The sequence below is a fragment of the Camelus ferus genome, chromosome 15, assembly GCF_009834535.1.
Source record: "Camelus ferus isolate YT-003-E chromosome 15, BCGSAC_Cfer_1.0, whole genome shotgun sequence".
In the NCBI taxonomy this organism is placed as follows: domain Eukaryota; kingdom Metazoa; phylum Chordata; class Mammalia; order Artiodactyla; family Camelidae; genus Camelus; species Camelus ferus.
The window spans coordinates 30,839,833-30,861,441 of record NC_045710.1 but is presented as its reverse complement, the minus strand read 5'-3'; the positions used below and the strand labels follow the sequence as shown (position 1 = coordinate 30,861,441).

Here is a 21,609-nt window from a genome sequence, read left to right as displayed (position 1 = left end):
GTTCACAAGAGCCAGTGGTAAATGACATTAAGTCTCAGTGAAGGCTAGAAAAGCGCCATGGACATTACCTCATTTGGGAACAACACTGGCAGGGCTACCCTGTCTTTTAAGTAGAATAAATGTCTGTTTTTATTGCCAGAATCCTTCATGTTGGGGACTTAACATTATTACTAGGTTACTTATCACTCCCAAGAAATCATGCTAGAGTTTGAAAAGTTCTCTTGTACTGAGGAAGAATTTGGCCAACAATTATGAGGAAGGGTTTTTTCTGATTCCTGGGTCCCAAACTCACCTTTTGGTAAGTTTCTTAATGCTTAAATGTACAATTTGAAGCAAAAGGTTGAATTTTGAGTTTTTTCGTTTCATGTCTCTGCTTTTGCTTTAATTAAACTCTTTTATATGGATAAGGTGAAGTGTGCACTTGAGGAAATTTCGCTTCTATTAAAGCAGAAAACATTTCTGCATTTACCTGTACATTCTAGGCAAAGGTATTCTTTTTCCCCTTCAGTTAATCTGAATAATCACCACAGTTCTACACACCCCTTTGCTGATATTAAATTTTCTCAGTTTTTACCAGCAGGATCTGTTGAACACTTAAATTCTTTTATTCTGTCTCCCACATCTCCCGCCCTGCCCTGATTTGGAGCCTTGATTTCTGCATTTTGAGAACTCTAGGTCAAAAAGATTCCACTTTTCTGGCTGTGGGGCTGAGCAGTAGTGCTGCCTCCTTGGGTTAACATGAAATATTAGCCAGGGATGGGCTTCAGATGGCCTAGGCCCGTCCACTTGGGAAGTTTGTTGTAAAAGAAGTAAAATGAACATTTTGAGCACCTCCTGTATTGCACATGAATTGCACATGTGACTTCATTAATCCTCCCGACCACCCTACATGGTGGGCGTTATTCACACACACACACAGGTCTCTGTTTCTGTGTGTTTCTGTTTCTGATGAGGAAGTTGAGGTGAGCCTGGAGAGTGACTTACATAAAGTTACCGAGGTAGGGCAGTCAGGGGTAGAGAGAAGACATTAAACTCTAAAGCCTGCGCTCCTTGTCTCTTTAGAACTCACTGCCTCTCTGATAATTGATGTGAATAATGACTTTTTATGCCTAGGGAAACCAATAGCACAAGGAAATATGTATAAGATCTTGTAGTAGCTCACGGTGAAAAAGAATATGAAAATGAATATATGTCTATTCATGTATGACTGTAAAATTGTGCTATACACCAGAAATTGACATATAACTGAATATAACTCAATAAAAAAATTTTTTTTAAATAAATAAAAATGCTTTTATTAAAAAAAAAGAGAGAATCCCTGTTTGCTCTGTTTTTAAACTCTTGTCACTCTGGTCTCCTTAAATCTAATTTGATACGATACTACAACATTGTCAACAAAGACGTCCATCAGGATTATAAAGAGGGGCAGAGGAAGCCAGTGAAACCCTGAGAAGCTAGAGCTGTTAAAAGACCTTTAAGGGTACTTATTGTACCTTCCCTCCCTCTGCTCATCTTTCTCTTCATTTCTCTTTGGTCTCCCGTTTAGTACCCCTAACCTGGAAATATGGAATCCTCCCTTGGGGCCTAGATTATAGCCAAGTTCATGGTTGCCACGCCTTCTGTCAACCTTAAGGGTGTGACAAAACCTCTCAGACATGGGCAACCATAGGAATTGTAGATCTTAGGCCTGGGAGCTGATGGGACCATAACAAAGTGGTCAAGATTGAATTCAATTCAGCAGACACTGTGGAACACCTACCCTGTTCCAGACGCAGTGAAAACACCAGTTTGCCCTTTAAGGCTCTTACCTCCCAGTGTGGGGAGCTGTGGGTTAGAAACCAAGTGAGCCAATTAAGCCCTCAGGGGACCAGGGAGCATACGAATAGCAGAAATGAAGACAAGGGAAAAGATAAAACAGCCAAATGGGCATCCGTCATAAAAGGAGACTGAAGCTGCGACTTTTTTAGTCCGTAACACCCTGATATGCTCTGTGTTAGGGCTGGCGGTAGGGTCTTTATAGGGGTGGGTACAGGGATGCTGGGCTCAGAGGGATAGCATGAGGACGAAAATAGAGGCAGATCTTGGTACTGCCTTTGTGGAAAAGGAAGGCAGAAAATCAGGAAAGAAGTAAAGATAGGCCAGTTTGGGGAGAGGGTAGAGCTCAGTGGTAGAGTGCATGCTTAGCATGCTTGAGGTCCTGAGTTCAATTCCCAGTACCTCCATTATAAATAAACAAACAAATGAACAAAGACACCCCCCCCCAAAAAAAAACCCCAAACAATGAAGCAAACAAAAAAATATAGGCCAGTTTGGGCAGCTAGTTGTCTGAAGGAGTCACTATTCAAGAAACAGGGGTAAGACCAACCACCCTTCACTCTCTGCTGTAGAGGGAAGCAGTGGAAACAGCTAGAAAATGAGTGATGGAGGTAGCCTTAAGTATACATTCTAATGGAGTTTTGTAGATAAGGAAGCGAACATTTTTAGAAAGAAAAAAATTTTAATTAGTATTGTTGCATTGCAACTTATGATTTAAATATAATTTAAAAGAGAGATCAGTCCTATCTTCTTAAAATGTGACGATATAAGACTGCACCTTATGCTTAAAGAATTTTAATGTCTTTTTCATATTTCTTAAAAGCACAAAATTGTGAAACACAGTAGAAATTCTCTCCGGCAGTCCAGAAGTGGAACATTGCTTGACAAATTCCACTTGGCAACTCTAGCTTGGCCTATCTCCGTTGTTTACTTTCTACACAGAAAAAATATAATTTCAGAATGGAAAATGAAAAACAAAAGCATGAAATTATGCTGATGTTGTAAGTTATAAATAGATTGCTGGTCAGTGTGCTTTTTTCCTGGAGTGAGTCATAAAGAAAATGCTCACTCTTGTCAGGAGTGGCCAGATTTACTCATTCTTTCTGAGGAGTTGTGTTCGTGTGAAAGGAGAAAAGTGTAAGTTGTTAGGAAGGTCCCCAAGTCCAGGAAGGGCTATGATGGAGCTGCTCCGATGGCATGGTTGTAGATGCGTCAAGCATGTATTGATTCCTTCTGCTCCCAGGGAGTGTGAGTGGGACCTCGGCTCCAGGCACTCACCTGCAGCATCTCTGCATCCCAAAGTGCCAGAGAAAGTCTTTTCTGTGTGTGCCTTGACTTGAACAGGATTGGAAAGCACTGGGCTCTTAAAGAAAAAAAAAATTAAAGAAAAAACTAAATCTTGTTAAATCTTACCTTTTGGCAATGTATTCCCATCTGGATATAAGCCCAGAAAAGTTATTTTTAATTAAAATGCTACTTTTGAAGATGAATTAATCTCTTCCTTATAAACATCAAAAGGCTTTTATTTGGTGTGTGTTACCTAGGGAGCTTTCTCTGGGTGTGGGAGACAGCTTTTAGCTGCCAGTTTCAGAGCACTGACTGGAGTGCACCGTCATCGTCACTCGCCAGTGCCCTATTGCTGAACTCGTATCAGCCAGGGGTATGTGGAGTTCAGAGCTTTGTCAGCCGATGTATCCCCAGCCTTTTGTTACTATTTAGAATTAGAGTAGGGAAAGTAATGGTAGAAAAGAATATATGTATGTAAAAATGTATGTAGATGTACATGTACGTGTACCTACAGACCTATGTACACATGCATACATATAAATACATACCAGTTATGGAATGTGTGTATCTATATTTGGGGAGGATTGTATTGAGTACCTGTGGAGGCTCTTCTGGATGATGGATATTATTCCCATCATACTGATGAGAAAGCCAAGGGCTAGAGGGGTTATGAGGTTTGACCAAAGTTACACAGGATGAATGGTCAAAGTAGAGCTGGGGGTCAAAGCTTTCCAGTTTGTACAGTTTACCGCTATTCAATATGACTCCTCTGGCAGAGTAGAAAGAACATTCTCAGGCAAGAGTGACTCTTCTCTGGGACTTTCAAGGTCTGGGGTCCAATGGAAGTTGACATGGTCTCTTTATGTGTTCATTCAACACCCATCGGTGGAGCACTGCTCTAGGTGTTGGAATACATCAGAGAACAAAAGAGACAGCCCCTGGCTCTCAAAGATCACTGCTCTCAGAGTGTGCATTCTAGAGGCAGGGAGACAGACAATAATAAATGGCATTATATTAAGGCTTACTCCAATTTATTCAAATAAGTATAATAAATAAATAAAGTATATCATTTATTAGAAGGTAACCATTGCTGTGGACAGAAAGAACAGTAGAGTGGGATAAGGGGAATCAGGAATTGGTAGGAGGAGGGCAGGTGGCAGTACTGAATGAGGTGTCAGAACAGTCACTGTTGAAAAGATGACACTTGAGCAAATCCCACCAAAAGACAAAGGAAAAGTTTATTTTTTTTTAAATAAAGTATAAACATCTTTTCTCCAGAAATGGAGTTGGTTACCGTGTCTGTATGTTCAAGACTTCCTGTAACCATGGAGAAGCGCCTGCCAACATAGTAGGCAGTGGTGGATACACAGGACCAGGAAGGATGCCATTGCTTTAGAAGCCTGGATGCTCTGTGAAGTCCACAAGCTCTACGTGCAGATTACTGGGGACTACGCAAAGTCCTTTCCCTAGAGGATCACAGCCAGTCAAGTCAGTCTTTGTGGTTCCTGTGAGCTTAGGCAGAGAGGAAAGTGTCTGTCACATCACCTCCTCTCTCTCCAGGATGATCTTTACCTTAACTGTCTGTCTGTGACTGGGCCTTAGCGACATGGAATAAAATGTAGAGAGTGTTTATTTATTCCTTTATTTAGCCAGTGGCTATTGAGTGGTTATTAAGTGCATAATACTAGGCCAGGTGCCACAGAAAATACAAAGAAAAGTTAATACATAACACATTCTCTGCCCTCCAGAGGCTTGTGAGCTGCCATGGAAAACAAGCCATCCACACCACAAACAAGTGCACGGAGACTCTCAGCTGTGGTGTGTGCCAGGCAGGTAGCTGAGATCACGTGTCTGAGAGGAGTGCTCAGAGAGGCTTGTGGGAGAAACCTTTAAACCAGTTTTCTGTCATGGAGACAAGGGACTTGGGGGGAGCCGTGGCGTGGAGGAGGGCGTGCAGAAGGTATTCGCAGGGGAAAGGAGCAGACTAGCGCGGAGTGCATCGGGGAGGATGGGATGTGTGGCCTTCAGAGTGTGGTGTGCAAGGCAGAAAGGTGTGCGGAAGAGCATGTTGGCATGTTATTTCTTTTCTCTCATCCTTTTCACTGCTATTTTATATCAGACGTATAATGTACAGAGTGTATTAATAGAGTTGTATATCATTTCTGAATAAATAAGTCTCCCGGAGCTGGGAGCACGTGCTCAGAGGGCATTCCAGGCGGTGAGTCAGAGCGTGGGCTCTGGAGCCAGATGGAGTTCCCTCTCCATCCTAGCTCCGCTGCTTGCTGTCTGTGCTATTTTGGGTGAATTGATTTCTGTGCCTCTGCTGCTGCTTCTGTAACTGGGCAGATAAAACTACTGCACAGGTTGGCTGTGGGGATTAAGTGAATGAACTAATATGTGGGTCGTGCTCAGCAGGGTCTCTGGCATATAATAAGTGTTCAGTGAATGTTAGTTGCTATTAGCACTACTTGGTGCTCCACCATCACCACTGCCCCCATTAGGGGTTTATGATCCAAAAATGTGAGGACCACTGATGCAGATGGTGAGTGAAAGATTTTGAGCTAAAGAAAGCAGCAGCTTAGAAAAATTAATGTCATCTGTTGAAATAATATTGTAAAAAATTTAAGACTCCCTACTGATCCATGAATGTGTGCATAAGAGAGAAAAAAGCTGATGTTCAGCCATTGTGATACTGTTTGTCGGCATGCCTTACAGAGGATCCTCTGCTCAGTTAGCATCTTCCACCTTCCTGTACATTCACGCTGAAGATGATAAGAGCTGAGATTAGTTCTGATTATTAAGGGGTGAGTTCCTGCCTATCAGGTTATTATTCCTTGCACCTGTTTTGTTTTGAATTACACCCCCTCCCTCAGACCCCATGAGAAGCCTGATGAATCTGGAAAGGAACACCATCACACTGTCCTGGACAAAGGAGTCTTTTACCATTCGAAGGGGGTAATTTGAAGTTCACAAAGTGAAAGGAAGATACAGGATCCTCCCGCGTAGATTACCAATTTTCCGAGTTCATCTTGGAAGACACTTTCCATCCCCTCCCCACCTTATTGTTTGAGACTTTTTATGACAGAAGATAATTCAGAATGTACTTTAAAAACACAGCAAAACAGAACACACGGTGGGCACGTTAACAGGCTTCTGATGTTTCCCAGAATTCCTATAAAATATCTGATGGTTTGTGGTCCCATTATGTGACGCGATGTGTTTGGTGGGCCTCCGTCCCATGAAAATAGCATTATTTGTTGTTTGGTTTTGGCTATGCCAGTCTAATAGGCAAAAGCAACACCTTATTAGGGAACTATTTTGAGATTTCAGAGCACATGTGCTTGTTGCATAGCCCTTGGATTTACTTAGAGCACCCAACAGATTCCAGTTCCTAAGAACTCGGTTGGCTGTTTAAAAGCACTGTGGTTGAGAATAGCCAGACAATTTGACAGCCCCTTAGAGGCCTGAAGTAAAATCAGCCCCTGGGCCTAAAGGAAAGTTTAAATAAGCAATAAAACTTTCCATTTTAAACTATATTATTGTTCATGACATTCATATATTTCTCGGTACAGTTGACTCTTGAACAGTGTTGTGGGGGTTAGTGGTGCCAACAAGTGTGCCATTGAAAATCCACATAAACTTTTGTCTCTCCCACCACTAAACTACTTAATAGCCTACTGCTGCCTTCCTGATAACACAACAGTTGAGTAACAGATATTTTATGTAAGTATTATATTCTGTATTCTTATCATTAAGCTAGAGCAGAGCAAATATTAAGAAATCACAAGGAAAATACTTCTATAGTACTATACACTACATTTATCGATACCGTTAAGTTTGCATAGTCTGTTTACAAGATGAGTCTTCTGTCAGTATCTGTATCAGTATTGTCTTATACAAAACACTGTAGTTGTTATACATATTACTAACACTAGACACCAAAAATGAAAAGGTAACGTGAAAAGAAATTCATGTTTATTTACAGGTATAATTATTTATGCATTGATAACAGAAGCAGCAATCGGATCGCTTTATGGCAGCCTAGTGTGAATGATAAGATTGCTTCCCGGTAGCCCAGACTATACGCTGTAAATGAATTGTTCTAAAAGTTTTGTGGCGTGGAGTATTACAGTCATATTCCTAATACAACATCAGGAACGTTATTGCATTTTTTAAAAAAACGACTTACCTGTGTTAATAGGCTGATACTTAGCTTCTCCAATTACCAGGGAGAAGGGTATACTGTGTGATAATGTAATACTTTGAAAGTAAAGTTATAAAACGGTAAGAAAACTAACACATTATTAATTTTATATTGAATATCACTTACCTTATGCCTACAAAAGAATAGGCTCTTCACTTCAATACCAGTCTTGCACGCAATGTTCTACATGTATACTTTTATATGTTTATTGAAAAAAATCCACATATAAGTGGGCCTACACAGTTCAAACCCATGTTGTTGAAGGGTCAGCTCTACTGGGTATCTCCATCCCCTCCCCACGGTCCTTCTGCAGCAGGGTTTCTTAGCTTCAGCACTATCAACTTTTGGGGCCTAATTCTTTGTTGTGGGAACTGTACTGTGCATTGTAATATATTTAGTAGCATCTCCCCAAAAGATGCCTGTAGTGACCGCCCTTCCTTTTGTGACAACAAAAATATCTCCAAGCAGTAGCTCATGTTCCTTAGGGGGCAAAATCGTCTGAGGCTGAGAACCTTTGTCCCATGAAAATAAGCAAATTAAATCTTAATTGAATTTCTCTTGTTGCTGTCAATAACAAGCATTTTCAGTGTCTTCTCTTCACACCAAGAGAGTATGAAGGGTTGATAATTAAGGTAAAAACTTGTACTTGTGAATATTTTGATAACTTTTTTCTTCTAATTTTTGCATACTTAATTTATCAGTTGCCCTATTAAATTAGTTACAGATTTTGACGTTAAAAAGAGTCAGTAAGAATACAGAACTAAGCTCACAGTAGTCCTTAGTACAAACATATGGGCAGTGGTAGTTTCTTCTCTCTTTTCATTAAGAAACACATTCCGGTGGACCACAGTTTAATTCCTAGTGATGTTGAAACACATTCATTAACATCCATTTCTCCAAGTGTCTCGTGATTTTTGCAAAATTACCTTTGGATAGTGAATTCCACCAAAGTCTTCTGCAGAGTTTTCCCTATCTGAATTGGTAAGAAGGGAAAGTTAGAGCATCTGCCTTTATTTTTTTCTGCTTTATTGAGATATGATTGACATGTAACATTGTGTAAGTTTAAGTTGTACAGTGTGACAGTTTGATATAATTATATATTGCAAAATGATTACTACATTAAAGTTAGTTAACATATCCATAACCTTACATAGTTATAATTGTGTGTGTGTGTGTGTGTGATGAGAACTTTTTAGATCTACTCTCTTAGCAACTTTCAAATAAAATACCATATTGTTAACCATACTCACCATGCTCTAAGGTACATCTCCAGACCTTGTTATAGTTAGAAGTTTGATTCCCACCCTTGCCACCACAACCACCAGTCTGTTCTGTTTTCAGAAGTTCAATTTTTTTTTGATTCCGTATATAAATGAGATCATACAGCATTGTCTTTCTCTAACTTCTCTCATGTAAAATGATGCCCTCAAGGTCCATCCATGTCCTTGCAAATGACAAGATTTCCTTCCTTTTTTATGGCTAAATAGCATTACAGTGTGTGAGTGTGTTCACACATACCACATTTTCTTTATCTGTTCACCCATTGATAGACACTTAGGTTGTTCCCATGTCGTGGCTATTGTAAATAAAGTTGTGATGAACATGGGGGTGCAGCTTTTTACCATATCTTCTGCAAGAATGTAGCCCATTCTCAGCAATCAAACTGTTGACATTCCAAAAAATGTTGATATCACTTTGAAGGGGCACACGGTTATTGTAAAGGGCTACAGAGGCACCATGTGGAGGGATGTCAATCCAATCAATGTAGAACACAGTCTCCTTGGAAAGGAAAAGAAGAGGCTCTGGGTCGACAAATGGTGGGGAAATAGAAAAGAACTGTCAACTAACTGTTTGCACTATCGGTAGTCATGTATAGAACATGATCAAGGGTGTTACACTGAGCTTCTATTACGAGATGAGATCTGTGTATGCTCATTTCCCCATCAATGCCGTTATTCAAGAGAATGGTTCTCTTGTTGAAATCCAAAACTTCTTGGGTGAAAAATACATCCGCAGGGTTCAGATGAGGCCAGACATTGCATGTTCAGTATCATAAGCCCAGAAAGATGAGTTAATTCTTGAAGGAAATGACATTGAACTGGTATCAAATTCAGCTGCTTTGATTCAGCAAGCCACGCCAGTTAAAAACAAGGATATCAGAAAATCTGGGGATAGTATCTATGTTTCCGAAAAAGGAACAGTTCAGCAGGCTGATGAGTAAGATCTAAGTTGTCCAGCTACAGGAACAGCAAGATGCCAGATGACTTTTCAGATTCATTTATGATATTTTAAAGATGCAACAAGAGCTCTCGTGATTTTGGAGAAAAAAAACACGGGGGCGCAACTATCTCCTTGAGAGAATGATTTCATTTCTTTCAGATACATACCCAAAAGTGGAATCTCTGTAGTTCTACTTTTAATTTTTTGAGGAACCTCCGTGCTGTTTTCCATGGTGGCTGTACCAATTTACATGCATCAGCAGTGCACAAGAGTTCCTGTTTCTCTAAATCCTCGCCAGCATTTGTCATCTCTTGTCTTTTTGATAATAACCACTCCATCAGGTGTGAGGTGATATCTCATGGTGTTAATTTGCATTTCCCTGTTGGCCATTTGAATATCTTCTTTGGGGATAAGATGACTATTCGGGTCCTTTGCCCATTTTAAAATTGAATTGTTTGTGGTTGGTTTGTTTGTTTTTTGCTATTGAATTGTAGTTTCTTATATATTTTGGAATTAACCCCTTATCAAAAAGGTAGTTGGCAAATATTTTCTCCCATTCCTTAGATGACCTTTTCATTTAGTTGATCATCTCTTATGCTGTGTGGAACTTTTGAATTTGATGCCATTTCACTTGTTTATTTTTGCTTCTATTGATTGTGCTTTTGGTGTCATATCCATAAAATCATTGTTATGACCAATGTCAAGGAGCTTTTTCCCTATGTTTTCTTCTAGAAGTTTTATAGTTGCCGGCCTTATGTTTAAGTCTTTAATCCATTTTGAGCTAATTTTTGTGAGTGGTATGAGTTAGGGATCCAGTTTCATTCTTTTACATGTGAATATCCAGTTTCCCACCACCATTTACTGAATAAACTACCTTTTCTCCATTGAGTATTCTTGGCTCCCTTGTCAAATAGTTGACTGTATATACATGGGTTTATTTCTGGGCTCTGGATTCTGTTCCATTGGTTGATGTGTCTGTTTTTATGTCAGTACCATACGGTTTTGATTACTTTGGCTCTGTAATAGTTTGAAATCAGGAAGTGTGATACCTCTAGATTTGTTTGTTTTTTTTTTTCATTTTCCCCCCTTAGTATTGCTTTGGCTATTTAGGATCTTTTATGGTTCATGTGAATTTTAGGACTTTTTTTTCCTATTTCTGCAAAAGAAGAAATACCATTGGAATCTTGGTAGAGATTACATTGAATCTATGGATGGCTTTGGGTGGTATGGACATTTTAACAATGTTAATTCTTCCAATCCATGAGCATGGAGTATCTTTCCATTTATTTGTTAATTCTTTAGTGTTTTGTTTTGTTTTGTTTTTTTCCCACCAGTGCCTTAGAGTTTTCAGTGTATAGATCTTTCATCTCCCTGGTTGAATTTCTTCCTGTGTATTTTGTTTTTGATGCTGTTGTAAATGGGATTGTTTCTTTATTTCTTTTTCAGATATTTCATTGTTAGTGGGTAGAAGTGCAACTGATTTTTATATCTTGATTTTGTACCTTTTTGGGTTTTTTTTAGTCAGAGTCTAGGATTTTCTATATATAAGATCATGTCATCTGCAAACAGAGATAATTTTACTTCTTTTTTTCTAATTCAGATGCCTTTTATTTCTCTTTTGTGGCCAGTTGCTCTGGCTAGGACTGCTAGTATAAGATCTAGATCATTAGGTTTCATCTTTGTTCTTGCGCATTCTATGTTGTATAGGAGTGATGAGAATACGTACCCTTGTCTTGTTCTTGATCGTAGAGGAAAAGCTTTCAACCTTTCACTATTGAGTATGATGTTAGCTGTGGACTTGTCACATATGGCCCTTATTACATTAAGGTACATTCCTTCTATACGCAATTTGTTGAGAGTTTTTATTGTGAATAGATGTTTAATTTTGTCAAAATGTTTTCTGTAAAGATTAAGATGATCATATGATTTTAATCTTCCATTCTATTAATGTGATCTATCACACTTATTGTATTGCATATATTGAGCCGTCCTTGCATCTCAGAGATGAATTCCACTTGACTATGGTGCATGATGTTTTTATTATGCTGTTGAATTTGGTTTGCTAGTGTTTTGAATTTTTTTTGTATTGATCTGTATTGATCAGGGATATTGGCCTGTAGTTTTTTGGTTTTGGGCTTTTTTTTCTTTTTCTTATAGTAATCTTACTTGGCTTCAGTGTCAGGGTAATACTGGCCTTGTAAAATGAGTTTGGGTGTGTTCCCTCTTCAGTATTTTGGGAAGAGTTTGAGAAGGATTGATGTTAAGTCTTCTTTAAATGTTTGATAGAATTTACCAATGAATCCATCTTTCCTGGGATTTTCTTTGTTGGGAGATTTTTTATTACTTATCCAATCTCCTTATTCATTTTTGTTCTGTTCACATTTTCTGTTTCTTTCTAATTCAGTCTTGGTATGTTTCTATGCATGTTTCTAGGAATTTATCCTTTTCTTCTAGGTTGTCCACTTTGGTGGCATACAGATGTTCATATAAATGACTTTCTGTCTTCTTTGCCTTGTTTATCCCTGTGTTCCATTAGACCCTCAGAAAATGATGCATTTATTCAACAAAATCAGGTACGCATCTAGCTCCTAGAGCAATAGTGACCATTTTGACTCCATGGCTACCCTGCGACCCCTCCTCCCACCCCATGACTTATACTTTAACCTTTACTCTTAGATCATTAGGTTTCATCTTTACCGTTGCGCATCATCTGTCTTGCTTCTCCCAATTAACAGTTCTGTCTTAATGTAATAGTTAAGAGAGAAGGCTCTGGAGTAAGACCATCTGGGTCCAAATGTTGACTCCACTGCCCACTTAGATTTCTTAGCCTTCATCCCCTCCTCTGTAAAATGGAGAAACAAATAGTTTTCTGGGGATAGCTGTGAAAATTAAATGAGATAAAACACAGTAATTCTAATGATCGGGTCTGTCTCCAGAAGAGGGCAGAGGGGAATGTCCTTTGGGGCAGGAAGGGGCTCTTTTGAAGCTGTTCTAAAGCTTCATTGGTTGTGACCTCCTCTGTTTGCAGATGAGTTTCATGATCACTGTTGAGTGCGGCATGCTGTCGGGGATTCCTGGCATATCTAAATCCCCAGGCTGCAGTTGTTCTTTTTTTTTTTTTTTTTTTTTTTTTTTTTGCCAAATGGAAATAGGCTATTGCCTTCCTGCTTCATCCTTCATCCTCTATTTTTTTTTTTTCTCACTAATGAAGGGAATGTGTGTTATATACTTGAATTAATGGCACTCTGGAGCAGTTGTTAGGTATGTACAGGTGTCAGATGTTTTAATGTTGGCCCCATATTCATACTGAATAGGTAGGGCTCTCTTTTCAGTAGAAACTTGGTCATTCTCTTACTTGGGATGCCTTTTTAAGCTTAGTAAAGTAAAATTTCTGGTGAGGGGAGCATTTTTCATTAACTTCCTGGGATTCGTATTTCCAAAAGGGACTAACATTTCTTTGAGTTATTTTTCATATCAAATGGATTTAACATGCTTTTTTTTTTTAAAAAAAATTATGACTTTAAAGAATTTACAAGTGCCAGAAAATTCCATCACCTTTGTTAAACTTCAAAGAGATCAGTATAATTAACATCTCAAATGTGCTGTTTGACATTTTTTCCCCCTTATTCACTATTTAAGCCTTTAAAAAGTATCTTTACTTCATGTAGATGGTAAGACAGGTTTTACTTGTAAGTTTAAGTCAGTTTATAGCAAATAGACATTATGCCCTTCCTTTCTTCGTGGATTGCAGGATATATGGTAATTTTTATATCTAACATGTTGTTTCTAAAAATGCAGTTTCAGTTTCCTGTTTTATAATTGCTTTTTCCAAGTATGTGAGACATTTACTAGTCCAATTAATAAACTGTTGTTTTTATACCAAAAAGCAGTATTTATTGCTCAGTCTGCTAGAGAGAAAATTTAGTCATCAGGTTTGATTTTCAAATGTTTATTTAGAGAACAGAGTTACAGGGCAGTAGTTTATATTAAAATGTATGATTTAACATACATTTTGTCTGCGTGTGTGTGTGCATTTAGAATTAGGGTGCTAAAATTTTATTTTATTTATTTATTTATTTATTGGGGTGCTAAAATTTTAAAAATGAGTCTATATTCTCGTAGTGAGTTACAGATGCAATATAATCCATGCCCACCAAATCAAAACGGGGTGGTAGATTTCTGCAGAAGATCAATACCAGTGCCCTTCAGCCTGTAATCTCTGTGCAGTGGTGGGGCTTTTGCTCATGCAGCCCACTCTTCCCCAAGACCTTTGGGGCCTTTTTAAAGAAGGAGAACCATATTGTTTTGGAAATGTGGCTCCAACGTCATTACTTCATCTGTTCTGGGTAAATATATATTTTACTTTGTTATTCTTCCTTTGTCCCAGCTTTTCCTTCTTTGCTGTTTCTCTCATTTTTACTCCTGAAGGAGCACACAGACTGAAATAGAGACATACAACTCCCAGATAGCTCTCCATTCCAGAAATTAAACCTTAGACATCACCGCATCCATCACGATGAGTTTAGTCATTTTTAAATTCACATAGAGAAGGTAGAGGTAGCCTCTGTGTGTGTGTGTGTGTGTGTGTGCGTGAGAGAGAGAGAGAGAGAGAGAGAGAGAGAGAGAGAGAGAGAGAGAGAGAGATGGTGGTGACCTAAAAACATCTACAGTTTAGTTTAAAACAAAACAAAAACAACACCAAAAAGTCTGCCTCAGAGTTTGTATCCAAGTGAATGGATTTGAGGATTGAGAACATTTCATTTTTGATTCCCTGATTGGCCTTTCAGAGGTGGAGTGGGTTGCTGTAGGGCAGGGTGAGCACTCATTTCTGGAAGAGGTGGGAGAGGTCAGGCAGAGTCTGGAGAGCTCTGTCACTCGGAGTGTAGGGCCAGGCCAACAGCAGCATCGCATGGGGCTGGTCAGAAGTACGCAACCCTGGGCCACCCCACACCTGCTGAATCAGAATGCATTTTCACAACATCCCCAGTTGAACTCATATGCTCGTTAAACTTAAGATGGACTAGTCCAACTAAGCCTTTTCCAGGATATTGTAGTGAGCCTGTAACCCACAGTATAAAATACATTTCCATATTGATGTAAGTAAATAAATGGTTGAATGGTTGAACAAATAAATAAATGGGGAGGAGGGGTCGGGAGAGACGCAGAAGAATGCCAAATAGTTTATGTAGTTACCTCCCTGCGAACCCCTGTGCCTTCTTCAGAAGATGAAGCTTAATTTCCCTTCCCTCATCCCTTGAGTGTGGGCTGCATGCAGTGACTTGCTTCCACAGAACATGGGAAGAGGCAGGAGAGGAGAATAACTCTACGGTGGAGAAATCTGGCAACACCACCTCTAAGCTGCGTGATCCAGGCTCAACAGTGATAAGTCATGTTGATAGCGTGTGATGGCATGCATGCTTGTTATGTTAGGATGAGAATGGCGTGTCACCTATGTGGTCTTCCTCCCCAAGACTCGTAATCCTAGCCTAATTAAAAAAAAGAAAGAAAGAAAAGAAAAAAGAAAAAGATCAGACAAGTCCAAATTGAGGGACTTTTTTTACAAAAATATTTGACCAGAATGCCTCAAAACCATTAAGGTCATCAAACAACAAGGAAGAAGTGTGAGAAACTGTTATAGACCAGAAGAGCCCCAGGAAACATGTCAACTGAATGTAATGTGGTACCCTGGGTGGGATCCTGAAACAGAAAAAGGACATTAGGTAAAAACTACTGAAATCTGAATCAAGTGGGTAGAGTTTAGTTGGTGTAATGTACCAATTAATTTCTTAGTTGTGACAGATGAATCACAGTGATGAAAGATGGTAACAGCGGGGGGAACTGGGTGAAGGATATACAGAAACTTTGTGTACCATTTCTGCAACTTTTTGGTACATCTAAAACTTATTCTAGGACATCCTACTTTCTAGTCCTCTCATTTTGAAGAACAGATGTTCTTTCTCGTAGTTAGTGATGGGTACAGAAAGGCTAAGTATGCTATGTGTACCCAGCATCACCAGGGCCTCTGAAAGGCTCTTCTGAATGTCAGTAATTTACTGACATCTGACTTTATCTGAGTGTGGTATTTGGGCCGAGGTCTGGAAAGTAGCAACAGAGTCCTCGCTACTGACCCCAAGCAGGTATCCGTTGTTTTGCTTCAAAGTTGGGTAGAATCAGCCTTCATCCATTTAAGAGTGATCATCCGTAACTGAGACTGAATGTTTAGGATATGGCTCTTTATCATTGTCTGGGGGCATCTGAGTTAAGTCCCTAACACCAAATTCATTTTGGGAGAAGGACATTCATTCTGTATGTTTTCAGCTTTAGAATCAAAGGGAACTTTGAAAATGAATTGAGCCGATTGGAGGCCATTTTTGAAGAGGAGGTGATTTTCATTAAAAATAAATGTTGGCTCAGGTGTCTCAGCTGCTGGGAGAAAACAAATCATCATCGGAAGGGTCTTTGAAAAAGAAGAAGGGTCCTTCTTCAGGAGAGTAGCAACAGTGTCTTTGTACCTGAGAAGTCTAAACAGAAGAAGGCCTGCACGTTCTGAACAGTATCTTTATATCCACCCCACAAGGTTGAAGAGAAGACTGCTGGTGATGTGTAGAATCCTTGGCGAGGACAGACGTAGAGGAGGGCTGTGCTGTTTTCTACAAATACAACACCAGCCATGCTGTAAATACTGGCTTTGGGAGTTTCTCTTTAGTCTGAAATGACTTGCAGTTGGGTGGCGTTTCTTGTGTTGGGTTGTGAACACTGACACCAGGGTCACAAAATTCTCCTGCAAAATGCTCTTGCTTGCTTGTGCTTTGTCTTACTCCCGTTCTTGGAGACCGTGCTGGTACAGGCCCTGTGCCGACTTTCCTTTGCTGTCTTACCGCCGTCAGCAGTTCTATAACAGGATTAAAGGGATACCTCAATTTCCAAAAATAGAAGTTCAAGAGGTTTACTGCCCAGCAGAGGGAAGTCAAAATAACCAGTGTTATATTCTTCTGGCACACAGATTTCCAGTTCCCACACTAGGACCTTGCACATAGAAAATGAAAACAGTTACAAAATTTTCCTCAGTGTCAAGTTCTGTTGAAGCTCACTCTAGCCTCACTTTAACTCTATTGGAAAGAACTTGGTATAAAGTAGATTCCCCTTGGATATCATCCAGTGACTGAAATGCCAGGCTCCCATGAGAGAATGTAAATAAGACCCGAACTCCAGTGTATTTACCATTTTAAAACTAAAAGGCATAAAGAGAAGATAGTCTATTATTGTGGTTACTTCTTTCCTACTTGGTATGCACAGTTTATAATCTCACAGTGTTTTAATTGCTTCATTCTTAGAGTTTCTTTGACAACCTGCATTATTTTGTGAACAGAGGATGGTGTATGGAAAGAGCATTGGGATCCAGGCTAGCGGGGAAATACTCTTTCCCCACTTTGTAGGTATTTGACCTGGGGCAGATCTCTTATATTCTAAAGTGAAACCTAACCACCTGTAAAATAATGACATGTAATTTGAAAGACTGGTATAAGGAGTAGAGATGTTATATGTACAAATTCCCAGTATAGCGGCTGGCATGGTATATAGTTTCTTAACAAATGATAACATTTATGATTTTATTATAAGTTTTTAAAGACTATTATGAAATTTATTTAACATTAGTGAAAGGAAATAAAAAATTACTTAATGGAAAGCTATTGCAAGGGGGTTTCTGATCCCAAATACATTTATTGAAAAATACATCTTATCTCTCCCAACAGAAGGGCTATCTTTGTCACACACTTAACGTCAGTCTTCAGTTGCTCTTATTTTCTAGATTTTTAGCCTGTTCCATTGAATGGTTTGTCTGTTTTTACACCAGTTGCTCACAGTAGCTTTATAATATGTTCTACAATTTGCTAGAAACTAATTCCGCTTCAGTGCTCTTCTTTTTCAGTACCCTGTGAATTTTAAATCAACTTGTTTAGTTCCCCCATCCTCTATTCTATTGATGGTTTTATTGGGATCACATTAAATTTATACATTAAATTATTAACCATACTTAACATCTTTATCATGCTGCTGTCCTATTCAAGAATATGGTTTGCCTTTTCATGCATTTGTCTTTTATGTTCCTCAATAGCATTATATTTTAAAGCTTTCTTCATGTGGATTATATATTTTTATTTCTTATTACTGTAATCGTGAGTACTTATGTTTTATCTTTTGACTTGTGCTGTTCTATGTATATTCACTTTGTAATAATACTTTAGTCATCACTTTTATTACACTTACTCTGTGTCAAACATTGTTTTCTGCACTTAAATATGTTTATTTATTAAATCCTTAATAACAATCCTAGAAAGTGAGTGCTGTTTTATAATAAGGAAACTAAAGCTCAGGGAGGTTAAATGACTTGCCCAAAGTCTCACTGCTAGAAAGTGGCAGATCCTAGGTTTCAGAGACTGTATGCCTAAGTTATTATGCTGTAGCGTGCTCAGTGAGCTGTCATTTGTAATGATGTCATTTGTAACGATCCTTTGTAATATATTCCCTGTTGAGTCTCTTGGGTTTTCCCCAAGGATATCACATATTTTTGATAGGATTGAATATTATAGTCAGTTTTCTACAAATGTAAACATGGTTTTAATGCATATATCCAATTCAAATTTTGATTTTCTTTAAACTTTTTCGTGACACTACAATTAAATTTGTGTGGGAGAGAAGCAAGATGGCAGAGTAGAAGGACGCTCGTAGCTCACCCTCTCCCACAAATACATCAAAACTCACATCTATAGACCTACTCAGCCAACCAGAGCACCTGCCAAACTCTGACAGAACATCGCCCTCTTTGAAAGACAAAGACACCAAAAACCTGGTAGGAGAAAAGGAAAAAAGAATGAAGAAAAAGCAAAACAGTGAGGGACTGATCCTGCGGGGAGGGAGCGGCAAAGGAGGACTGGCACTCATTTGCTGGGTCTCCCCTCTCCAACGGAGAGGCCAGCAGGATGGAGGGGGAGCCTCCGAGGCTCAGATCTGCCCCAAGCACCCCTTGACTGACAGAACTGAGTTAAAAAGGCACAAAGGGTCCCCGCGACACCCAGCCCGAGACGCGAGCCGGCAGCTGGGGCCGGGACAGGCTGCCTGAGCCGGGCAGAGGACGGGGACGGCTGTGCTGAGGCAGCCCTGGGGGACTGCAGGGGGCTGCGCGCTGTGGCTAGGAGCCGGTACGGAGCAGAACCACCTCAGCCCCCATAAATTGCGAAAAAAGCAAAGCAACACGGCTGGTGTGCCCTGGGGGTGAAGGGCGCCATAGCCTTTGTCTCCTCGGACCTGCGCCGCCACTACTGGCGCTTTTCGTGAGAAGAGAGGCGCGGTGCAGCCATAGCTGGCATCTCCTCCTGTGCGCAGCACCTGGGCAGGGGCGGGGCTGAGGCCTGAATCCGCGCCCCGGGGGCTCCGCAACCTCCTGGGCAGGACTGAGACGTGTTTACAACCCGAGGCAGATAGGATCTTTCTGCCCTGACACCTCAGAGAACTCGTGCCACCAAGACAAACAAGGAGCTGAGATTTGGCCTGGATCAGGGGCGGGGCTGTTCCGTGGTCTTCCCTGAGCCCGCCTTCCGAGCGCCAACCTGAAGTGGAGCGGGCAGCTGCACAGAGCAGTGGAGCGACAGGTGCCAGGAGAGGGCAGGTGGCCCCCCCACCCACCGGGTAAGAGCTCAGCACCTGACCCATTGTTGGGAGGGGGCACGATCTGTTAGCCGACAGCCACTGGGAGCAGCACAGACAAGGGCGCCAACGGAGGGCTTCTGCAAACAGCAAGCTGAGTACATGAAACAGGGTGAAGACACAAAGACCTCTCTATAAAATCATTAAGAGCACATGTCTCCAGGAGAACTAGATAACTGATACTCCTTAAGCCACAGCGCCAGACAGATATGAGCAAGATGAAGAAGCAGAGGAACCACTCCAAATTAAAAGGTCAAGAGAAATCCCCTGAAAGCATGATCAAGGAAATAGACATTGATGGCCTACTAGATCAAGATTTCAAAAAAGGAGTGATCAAAGTACTGAAGGAACTAAAAGAAATAGTGTTTAGAGATATAAAATATGTCAAAAATGAAATAGAAGCTATAAAAAAGAACCAAGTTGAATTAGTAAACTCATTTGCTAGGATGAGAGCTGACCTAAAGGCTGTACAAAGCAAGCTAGATAATGCAGAGGAACGAAAAAGTGACCCTGAAGACAGGACAACGGAAAGCACCCATTCAAAACAGGTGAGAGAAAAGCAAATTGAAAACAATATAAGGGACCTATGGGATAATATAAAGCATGCCAATCTACGCGTAATAGGGGCTCCAGGAGGGGAAGAAAGAACAAAGGGGACTGAAAAGATATTTGAAGAAATCATGACTGAAAACTTCCCAAACCTAAAAGAGGAATCAGATATCCAAGTACAGGAGGCTCAGAGGGTCCCAAACAGGAAGAACCCAAGCAGACCCACACCAAGACATATCATAATCAAGATGGCCAGAGTCAAGGATAAAGAAATGATCCTAAAGGCAGCAAGAGAAAAACAAAGAGTGAGTTACAAGGGAACCCCCATAAGGCTCTCAGCTGATTTCTCTACACAAACCGTACAGGCCAGAAGGGAGTGGCAAGATATATTCAAAGTCCTGAATGAAAAAAAGATGCAGCCTAGGATACTCTATCCAGCAAGGGTATCCTTTAGAGTAGAAGGAGAGATAAGGAACCTCACAGACAAGCAAAATCTCAAAGAGTTTAGCAACACTAAACCCATGCTAAAAGAAATATTCACAGGTCTACTCTAAATAGAAAAGAAGCAGGGATGCTACAAAAATGAGAAACTCATAACTGGAAAGGAGATAACTGCCATGAATTACAAAAAGAATAAACACAAAATTGTAAAAGAAGACATCTAAATCATTAAGAGTGGGAGAGGGAAGCAAGGAAAGCCACTGTGGAAAACAGTATGGAGATTCCTGAAAAGACTAGGAATAGACTTACCATATGACCCAGGAATCCCACTCCTGGGCATATATCCAGAAGGAACCCTACTTCAAAATGACACCTGCACCCCAGTGTTCATAGCACCACTATTTACAATAGCAAAGACATGGAAACAGCCTAGATGTCCATCCACAGATGACTGGATGAAGAAGTGGTATATTTATACGATGGAATACTATTCAGCCACAAAAACTGACAACATAACGCCATTTGCAGCAACATGGATGTTCCTGGAGAATGTCATTCTAAGTGAAGTAAGCCAGAAAGAGAAAGAAAAATACCATATGAGATCACTCATATGAGGAACCAAAAAAAAAAAAAAAAAAAGAAATATAAAACAGAAACAGACTCATAGACATAGAATACAAACTTGTGATTGCCACGGGGGTGGGGGATGGAAAGGGACAGACTGGAATTTTAAAATATAGAATAGATAAACAAGATTATACTGTATAGCACGGGGAAATATATACAAGATCTTGTGATATCTTACAGCAAAAAAAAAAATGTGACAATGAATATATATATGTTCATGTATAACTGAAAAATTGTGCTCTACATTAGAATTTGACACAACATTATAAAATGACTATTACTCAATAAAAATGTAAAATAAAAAAATAAATTTGTGTGAAAGAATAAATAGTAAAATAATAGACAATATTTTTTGATTAGGATTGCATTAAATCTTTAGAGCAATTTGGGGGCAAATTGACCCCAAATTTAAAGTATAATTGACCCCAAAGTTAAAGTATAATTTTCATAAAGATAAAATCATCACTATCAGGCAAGTATAAAATGGATATGTGTAACAGGTATTACTTAACTCATTAATGTCCAACAGGTTGTAGACCTTTGAATTTATTTGTTCTGCTGGACAGAAATTATTTGTGTCTCTACCCCTGCAAAAGCCTACAAATTCACAAGTACCTTCACTGAGTCTGGGAATTTTAATCAGTAGTAAACAAGGAGATGTACTAAGTTTATTCGTCTAGACTAGGGGTTGGCAAACTATAATCTATGGGCCAAATCTATCCTGCCCCATATTTTGTAAATAAAGTGTCACTGGGACACAG

General features: G+C 39.7%; 1 protein-coding gene and 1 pseudogene across 3 annotated transcripts in view; both read left to right on the top strand.

The window, feature by feature from the left end:
• Positions 1-21,609, top strand: part of THADA (THADA armadillo repeat containing) — a 286,708-nt gene that overhangs the window by 153,086 nt on the left and 112,013 nt on the right. The gene's annotated exons all lie outside the window — the stretch shown is intronic.
• On the top strand, positions 8,945-9,750 carry LOC102505544 (annotated as a pseudogene).